This window comes from Alligator sinensis, unplaced genomic scaffold, assembly GCF_000455745.1.
Source record: "Alligator sinensis unplaced genomic scaffold, ASM45574v1 scaffold1046_1, whole genome shotgun sequence".
Taxonomy (NCBI): domain Eukaryota; kingdom Metazoa; phylum Chordata; order Crocodylia; family Alligatoridae; genus Alligator; species Alligator sinensis.
This window is the reverse complement of record NW_005842174.1, coordinates 1,918,216-1,927,489: the sequence shown is the minus strand read 5'-3', so window position 1 is coordinate 1,927,489 and position 9,274 is coordinate 1,918,216. Positions and strand designations below refer to the sequence as shown.

At 46.8% G+C, this 9,274-nt stretch overlaps 1 long non-coding RNA gene across 1 annotated transcript; it reads left to right on the top strand.

Annotated features, from left to right (window-relative positions):
* The first annotated feature begins 630 nt into the window (after positions 1 to 630).
* On the top strand, positions 631 to 3,085 carry LOC112550652. Its single transcript, XR_003094582.1, has 3 exons — positions 631 to 769; positions 1,302 to 1,425; positions 2,909 to 3,085. It is a non-coding gene; the product is annotated as an uncharacterized LOC112550652 (long non-coding RNA).
* Positions 3,086 to 9,274: the final 6,189 nt, after the last annotated feature.

The window sequence follows — 9,274 nt, the reverse complement described above, 5'->3', positions numbered from 1 at the left end:
ACAACATGCATCCTGGAGTGGAAACAAACCAAATAATACATCCCAAGCCATCAGCCTGCACTGCAATCTCGCCATGCAGCCCACCGCAGGGACACTTTAACATTGATCTTTAGGGAGAGTGGTTTCCATATAGGAATACATTTACTGTATCTGCATTAAAAATAGTAACTGTGGACCGGGGGAATGTGGTCTCTTGCTCTGGCCTCTGTGAATTTTGAGAGGGATTATTAATTTTAATTTTGTTTTACCTTCATGTTGGCAGGAATTATTTTAGCCTAACAGGAATTAATAAATGATCTGTTCATAAACAATTTATCATTGACTCCAACACATGGAGAAGCACAGTCTGAATTTCCACTGGCAAGGAATATGAGGTGTGCTTGCTACCAGAAGCATGGTGGGTTTTTTTATTTGTTTGCTTGCGCGCCTGGAGGCAAAGCTATTCTGGCATTGCAATGTGTCCTCGGCCTTGTTCATTATGCTTTCAAAGTATTATTTAAAGAGTGAGATTGTGATAAGGCAAGAGAGGCTGTAAAACCTCACTCTTATCTTGCAGACAGGGGAGCGTGCTCTCCTTCTCCTTTACGCTGGTGAAAATCAGAAATAATCCCATTGTGTTGCTGGGGCAGAGCCAGTGTCACTGCCATCTAAAGCAGACCCACAGTCCACACCAGCGTCTCCTACTATTACAGTAAATTTGTTCATTCGACAAGATTTTTCTTAGCGGCTGGATTCGCACGCTCAGCCCGCAGGGACAGGAGATGAAGGGGTATGAAAACGAAACTGGGGATGCGACCTCTCTGCAGCATCCTCACCACATACTGCAGCCATCGGTTTTGTTTCATTTGAAAAGCAGGAGGAAGGGAGGGCACAGCTTCTACAAAAAGTTTGACGACCTGTTTGCCTGCCTTATTGCCTCTTTGCAATCACTGGGACTGTGCTCGCAAGTCAGGCAGCTGCCCGAGCAAACGACCGCTTCTGCTTAATTGCACGTGCAATGATTTGACCGGGGGACACAATTATGGTGACTGCATGTGCAAATTAGATGCACAGTTGCATGCATCGTGCACATCAATCTACTTTCTCAGTGGTTTGCCAGTGAGGTTGCAGAAAGTGCCCCTGATTTGCACAGGCTTCAATGAGAGGAGAATCAGACTTCTATATTTTAATAGATCCTGGGACTATTATTATTATTACTGCTATTGCTGTTATTATGACTGCTGCTATTGCAATTGCTGTTTCTACTACTCCAAACTAGAGTGCAAATATTCATCATGCTCTTTCTCTGCATTTTCTTTCAGCATCGTGTTGAATGCACCAACAGAGAAGCCCTAAGAAAAACCCTCAGGGATCGAAAATCAGGTGTCCATCCATCCCTCGACAGAGCATAAGGAAGAAGGGAGCAGGCAATCTGCTGCTCTGCAGGTACCTAGGCTCTGCAGTGCTGACAGCAGTGAAAACTCGTGTCTGTCAGTAAACTAAGCATGTATGACCCGGAAGACATAGGGAGCAGAGAAGGGCAGCCTCACAGAGTCCATTTAGTGCTATTAAAATGGGGAAGTAGACTTACGATCGGAGATGCAAGGCTGAAATTTGAGGACCTCTGAAAGTGAGGGGTGGGAGACGGGCGCTCCATGAATCAGCCTGGTATTTAAATACCCACAGCGCAGCCTACCTGTCACATGGCTTTCAGTCCAGGAAACGTTATGTCCGTGAAGGATAGTACACGAGGAGAAACAAGGGCTGGTTGAAAAGCAGTGCTTCTGTGAATACCACAGCGAAGTGGAGAAATCTCTTTGGCATGACCTAATGGGACTTTTCTAGTCCCCGTGCTATGGAAGCAGTGGGCTTTTTCTAATCAAATATACTACTGTATTCGACTCTCATCTCCATCTCCAACTGTCACACTACTGCAAGCTGCAGCAGTTTGGATCTGTACTGCAAGATACTATACTTTGGGGGGGTGGGGGGACGTGTAACATTTCTCTGTAATTTCATTTCACTCCTTCTTATACAGTTATAATTCAGGAGACACCCTTGGAGTTATACCAGCCTGGGATCAAACTCAGGTCCTAAAACCATACGTGATAGAGAGCTGTGACTGGCTGTAGTGATAACTCCTGTTTATTAGTCCTGTTATCCAGTCAGTGGCGTGGAAAGAACAGCACGGCAAGCCTCCAGCCTGTCTGCCCCACAAAATGCAGTGTTTCCTGATTACAGGAGACCGCCTGGAGAATGTGACCACACCGTGGTCACTGTGGTAGGGCATTTCAGCTCAGAGGAGACTTTCCCCAAAACAGTGAGTGGTCCAGACTGGACTGCATCAGAGTCGGGAGAAGGAGAAGAATCGTGGTTCTGAGTGCCCAGAGACTGATTTCATCCTATAATAAGCAAAATGTGTAAGCACTGCAGCAACCTTTCCGGTTCAGGAAAGACTCAAGACCCTACACATCGGTTGTAAAACCGCACTCTCAGGGCTGTTTTTAATGCAGCGTGCTGCATTTCGCTGGGCAGGAGGGGTCTGCACTGATTTCCATTTCATCCAGTGGTTCTCAGCCTTTTTAGACCACAGACCCCCCCTATAGTTTTATAGTTTCTAGAGTCATAAGGGACCTGAACAGATCATCAAGTCCAACTCCCTGCCCTGGGCAGGAACGAGCTCTGGGATCATAATACCCCAGCCAGATATCTATCCAACCTCCTCTTGAAGACCAGGGTAGGGGAGAGCACCACCTCCCTTAGGAGCCTGTTCCAGACCCTGGCAGCCCTAACTGTAAAGTAATACCTCCCGATATCAAGCCTGAACTTGCTCTCAATCGATTTGTGGCCATTATTCCTAGTTATCACCCTCCATACCTTTGATGAATTGAGCAGCACCTCATTTAAAAAATGAATGTATTTATTACAGTGATTACATGAGCTGGATAAGCAGAAGAGGGAGAAGGAGTGGTCCGGCAGAGACGAGCCTACAGCTGCTTCCTTGGACTCTGCAACATCTTTCCAAGGATGTCATGGCATCCATTGAGAGTCATTGGTTTAAACCCTCAACCCAGAGTGTTATCCCCAAATAAAAGAAATATTAGTTTCCGGATAAATGAGTTTGTCTTACATGGGATCCTCTGAAGTTGGCATTGCATGAAGTAGGCTTGGCATGAAGACACGAGGTGTGATCTTGGGTGATCCATGTCCACTTTTTAAGCCTAGGCATAATCCAGGTTCTGACTCTTTAAAGTCACCCAATTGCTCTAGCACAAATCTTGTCCTGAAGAGAACTGGTTGACTGCTGGCCACTTTCTCACTGTTCACCGGTTCTTCTGACTAAATGGCTAGTTCCCCTGAACTATTTCAGCTTGCTCTCTTTAATACACTACAATAAAACCTCATGCTTTTTTTCTGATGCACCCACATCTCTACTACTGGACCACATCCACCACAAATATAAACTGGCTAATTTTTATTGCACCTCTCTCTATATGCAGTAGATTTTAACCAGCGTTGCTGCAGGGGTTCACCGGGTCTGAAATGTCATGTCTAGAGCATGCACACACAACATGCTCCCCTTACCAGTGCAATTAAGCTTTCCACCAGGGTATACAAGGAGTGAACAGATGGTGTCCATCCAACCCTACACTTGTGTGAATCCGGTGTAGATTTGAGAAACAAGAGCTAAAACTGCACCAGTGTAGGGTAAAGGGATTGGGTGATGAGCTCGAGATTTGATGGACATCGTAACTCTGCAGGCTCTGTCTAATGGGAACAAATGGATCCATCTGCTTGCTACCCTCTGATTCTCCTCTACATGACCTCAGTGCTATATGATCAGTGATCTCAGCAGCTGCAAAGATACCCAGTCGTACCCCATATAGAGGTTAGCTCCATGCCTAAAGCCAGGAGATGTTTCCATCTGAGCAAGCTGGGCTGGCTTAGGTCTGTATCCCAGACCAGAGGAGCACAAGAAGTTGGCAAAGGCTAGGGTACTGCTGGAGCTTGGAGGCCATCAACTTCTTTCTTGCCAAGAAACAGAAGGCTGGAAAATGAGCTGCAGTCAGTTAGGTCATTGCTATTAAGTGTATTATTCTTCAAGGTTGGCCCAACTAATGCATCCTTCAAGGTGTCAGGTAACTCGCCTTGTCTGAAGGAGGCAAAGGATGACCTGGGGGGCACGTGTCCTCCCTTGCCCTGAATCCCCCTTGACTGGCATGTCTCAGTTTCACAAATGGGAAGCTGGACCTGCCAGGTTTCCAATTAAGTGATCACTACTAATGCTGTTGAGGCAGAAGGGTCAAATGACTCTGTCAGTTCTGCTGCTCTGTGCACACGTGTGTGCACGGGAAAAGCTGTATCTATATGTTTCTATATATCTTTGCAAAGGAAAAGAAACAAGAATGAATAGACTGGTTATTTAATCTGAGAAATAATTTGGTGCTTTAAAATTTCAAACTTTGAAGGAAGACTTCCAGGTCTTCATTGCATTCAGTCATTACTCACTCATGCCCCATTCTCTCCACAGCAGGATGGATGCCTCGGTATAATGGCACCAAGACTCATGTCCAAATGGGACTATAGCAACACTGCAAAAATCACCAGGATTTGGGGAGTTTGGAGGTTGTCTGGGGTTTTCTTTTGGGGGGTGGGGTTAGGATGTCTCGATATAGTGGCATCAATGACTCATGTCCAAATGGGACTATAGCAACACTGCAAAATCACCAGGATTTGGGGAGTTTGGAGGTTGTCTGGGGTTTTCTTTTGGGGGGTGGGGTTAGGATGTCTCGATATAGTGGCATCAATGACTCATGTCCAAATGGGACTATAGCAACACTGCAAAATCACCAGGATTTGGGGAGTTTGGAGGTTGTCTGGGGTTTTCTTTTGCGGGGTGGGGTTAGGATGTCTCGATATAGTGGCATCAATGACTCATGTCCAAATGGGACTATAGCAACACTGCAAAAATCACTGGGATTTGGGTAGTTTGGGGGTTGTCTGGGGTTTTCTTTTGCGGGGTGGGGTTAGGATGCCTTGGTATAGTGGCACCAAGGACTCATGCCCAAATGGGACTATAGCAACACCGCAAAAAATCACTGAGATTTGGGGAGTTTGGGGGTTGTCTGTTGTTTTTTGGGGGGTGGGGTTAATTTCATCTGTTGTTTTATTGCAGCACAGATGACAAACTGATTCATGATATGCAAAGACCGAAAGTGCCTGACACAGAGGAAATATTTTTTTTAATCAAGCAACGATCACCATAAAGAATGTGCTATATCAGTCTAATATATCCAGATGAAAATACCCTATACGGTAGCATTAAGAAGATGTAAAATCTCCGATCTATTATAAACTACTTTCTAAGCTAGTTGAGGCTTAGAGGATTTTGACACATGAAAGGATGAGGAGTATCATAATTCCACACGTGTCCAAGGACTGTGGGCATCTTAATGAAATTTCCAGTCTTTGTAGGAGCTTTTGATATATGCCTGCTACAGCTGTCAGGAACAGCACGGGTCTTAAAATATTTATTGTTGTTTATTTTTTGCCCACGCCTTTATTGTCTCCCTTGTGCTCCATAATACAGAGGTTCTCAGCCTTTTTCCTTGTGTAAACCATGTCGTGGCAGACAGAGTGACTTGTGGACTTCCACCCACTTGTATGTTATGGCGCCGGCTGCATCCCGTCCTGTTCTCCGGGATCGAACCGCCGGGGGACAGCCGCACCAGTTGCGTGCCAGCAAAGGTGGCCTTAGGAGAGTGTTTGTGGGGTTGCAGAGCTGCCTTGGCTTTGTGAAAGGATAATTATGGGGTCTTTCACCCTTCATTGCATGTCCTCTCCAGGGTCTTCTGTCCTCCTGTCCTCATGCATGCCCTTCGCTGTTGTGCCTAGTGAGCGCTAAGCCTCATTCACTTCTATTACAGTGCTTGTTCTGCACTGGGCTTCCCCCAACCCTAGCCCCATAGACTTTCTACCTGATTTTCCCATTCCTTTCCCTCCGCTGGCATCTTCCCTGCTGGCAGCTCCATTTCCTTAAGGAGATGCCTGTTTCTTCTTCTCTTCTCATGTAGCTCCTACCAAAGAGCAGTAAGAATTTGGAAAGCAAAAGAGGAGCCCAGCCAGCACGAAGGGATTCAGCTAGCTTCCAACATATCATCAGTGCTTCACAGCTCAGAGCTTCACATAAAAAGCTAACTCTGCTTCAGCTCCCGGGACTGCATTATCTCCCTCTGTGTTAGCGCAATGCCATCCAAATAATTGGCTGGTGATTCAGAGAACGATCTCCCGGCTCTGTAGCTGTAACAAATACAGCACGAACCAGACAGTGGTGTGCGAGACAGCACTGGGCAAGCAAAGAAAGAGCGAGTCCCAGGTACTTGAGTGCTGGTGGGTGTCAGAGTCCGAATCTCTGGAGAGCAGGAAGGGAACGGAAGTAGTGAGGGAAGCAGGGTCTCAAAGGAGAAACCCAATGGGTAGGTTTTCTCAGCTCTGCTCCACTGCTTTTTCCCTGGGAGCTGTGCTAGGCCTCCCCTTCCCCTCTTGGTTAGTCCCCACACTATTACATACAGAGCGACGGATCATTTGTCTCTTGTCCTTGAGGTGTTGCCAGCACATTACTATCCTAGCTTTCTCCAATTCTTCACAATCTTCTTCACCTCTGTGCACTCTCCTCTGGTTGTTTCCCCATCGCTCTGCACGATAGCCAGGAGATATCGTCTACAACTTTGCCCTCTGGCTTTTATCTCCCACTCCATCTTTTTCAGGCATGCTCCTCTGAGCTGCTGGAGTGGCTGCCCTGCAGCCAAGACTCAGTCAGGGTTGATTAGGGGAAGGTGGTGGGGAACGATGCAATGGGAGCTGAGCTGGTACAGGTTTAAATTATAATACAGGCAAAATCAGTCCCTGGATAACTAAAGAGGGTTGCAATGGCAATGGGTTTTTTTCTGGACAATTTTGTGGAATAAAACCTCCTTTTGACTTTTCTTTTCACCCCAAACATTAGTGTTGTCTAGGGGACTGTTTTTTAAAAATGAACATTTTCCTCCTTTTCCATTCAAAGCAATAGTTCAAAACAAACAGACCAACAAATGGAAAAAAAACCCACCAGCTACTTTTAACAGGACGTGCAGTTCAGCTTAAAACGTCCTCTTTGGTGTTTGGAAATCAGCAATTCCTGTTTTCCATTTTACTTTTCCCCTTTGGACACTGGACAAGGGGGACAAAAGGTTGACTAAGAAAAAGATGTAGAAGTGAAGGCAATTGCGTTGTCACACCGTTGTGACCGTCAGCCACATTTTTCATTGTGAGTTCCCTAATCCGAAAAATCAAAATTTGTTGATAAAGCTGCCACTGCCCCATGGAAAAAAAATGATTTTGATGCATTTTTTCAGTCAAAAGTGTCATCTGGCTCTGTTCATGGGATGCAGTATGAAAACCCAAATAAAGAACTCGGAGCAGCTGATCTAACAAAAAGCAGGGAGCGATATGTACAGGTAATAAGTATGAGGCCTAGTCCCCTTTGGTCACTAAATGGTATGCTGGCCCTTTTACATGAAAGCATTGCTCCTACAATCAGTTGTGGTCCAGGGAGCATGGAGGAAGTATTATCACAACTGCAAAGTGGTTCCAGCTTTGGTCACAGTGGGACTGACACTACGTGGAAGTCAGTCCAGACCTGTCCTCTTGCTGGCTGGCTCACCCTTGTTTAGCGCTGCTTCCTGCAAGCCATCCCACACCGGGTCTCAAGTCCTCTGCAAGCGCCAGCTCTGGGCTGGTACCCCTCAAGGCGCTGTTGCATGCTGCCTGGCCCCCCGCCCTGCCGCTGACAGCTTCGCTGCACAGCTCCATCCGCTCACGCCAGCACAACATGACCCACACCCATGCACACCTCCTTCACAGGGATGCGGGGAGTGCTTGATCCCTGTCACCCACCAAAGCCACAGGGCCCCTTACAATGAGCCTAGAGAGGAGCTGCTGCTCCTCCATCAGTGACCCAGCTGAACGACACATCGGGGCCTATTCACTGAGCTGGCTGCATGCTTAGCTGGATTGCTGTAGAGGAATAAAGGGACCCAAGAAAGAAAGAAACAAGGGAAGAAATGGGAGCTGGGAAAATGAAGATGAAAGTGGACAGAGGAGACGGATTCTCCCCTCCGTAGCCCCAGCTGCAGCGTGCATTTGCCCTTCACTTAATGAAACTGATGCTTCTAGGCTCAGATCTGCATTGCAGCATTGGAGGAATCCCCTCACTTTATTCATTCCTGGAGCTCAGCACGGGTCTGTACCAACAAAGGATGCTATAAATTAAGGAGGGGATTATCAGAAAGGTCACAGGACCTCCAAAGTGCTGCTTTACCTGCTGCCAGCACGAAGATGCATGTTCGGGGAAGGCAGGTTTCCTGACAACTTGCCAACCCGTCTCGGTAGCGACTGAATGATCATCAAGAAACACAGCTGAGCACCCTTCTGTACAAGAGAACTAGTATATTGTCTGGTAGGCACAGAGTACCTGAACCCCTGCAAACCTCTCCACAGAAATCTTTATTTGCCCTGTGCTACGGAGCGGACCGGGATGGACAGACGGATGCTGAAACTGCACAGTCATTCCAGCAATGCATTTGGAAGTAGAACATGATTAAAAATTGTCATTCAAGATTGGAGCCTTTTTTGTTGTTGTTCCCAAGGTCCTTCTCACTCTCGCTCACACGTGCACGCACACACGCACACGCCAAACAAGAGAGGAAAAGGCACACAGTAAAATCTTTGGCAGTGTTTCCCTTTTGTGGCTCAAGGTAGTCAGGGTTGGGTGCCAATTTTTATGCTGCAGTGTAAATTAAAATGCCTGAACGAAGATGATAGACACACCGAACAGAGCTCAGGATGGTGGCGTGCTCGTTCCAGGAAGCATTACAGTATGCAGCAAATGATTGCGTGGGACCCCGTTCTGCTTTAGACAGCAAAATAAAATAAAATAAAATAAAAAAGAATAAATGGGTTTGTGCTGAGAAGCTCTCAAGCTCCCCACTCCACGAAGAGCTTCCAAGGTAGGAGGTGATGGGTAGCAGCCCTCCGGAGGGGACTTCCTCCATGCCCATCATTTGTAGATAGCTATGTCTTGATGTGTGATTGCACTGTGAAAGCAAGCTGGCGTGAACACTTCTGTGGGCGTCTGCATTCATAGCTTCTCCTCCATCATACTCCAGGGCAAAGAAGCAAAGGGTTTGGGGGGGCGTTTTTCTGACGGGCAGCTCGGAAAGTCAAGCGGGGCTGTCTTTCCAGCTTGTAAATCATT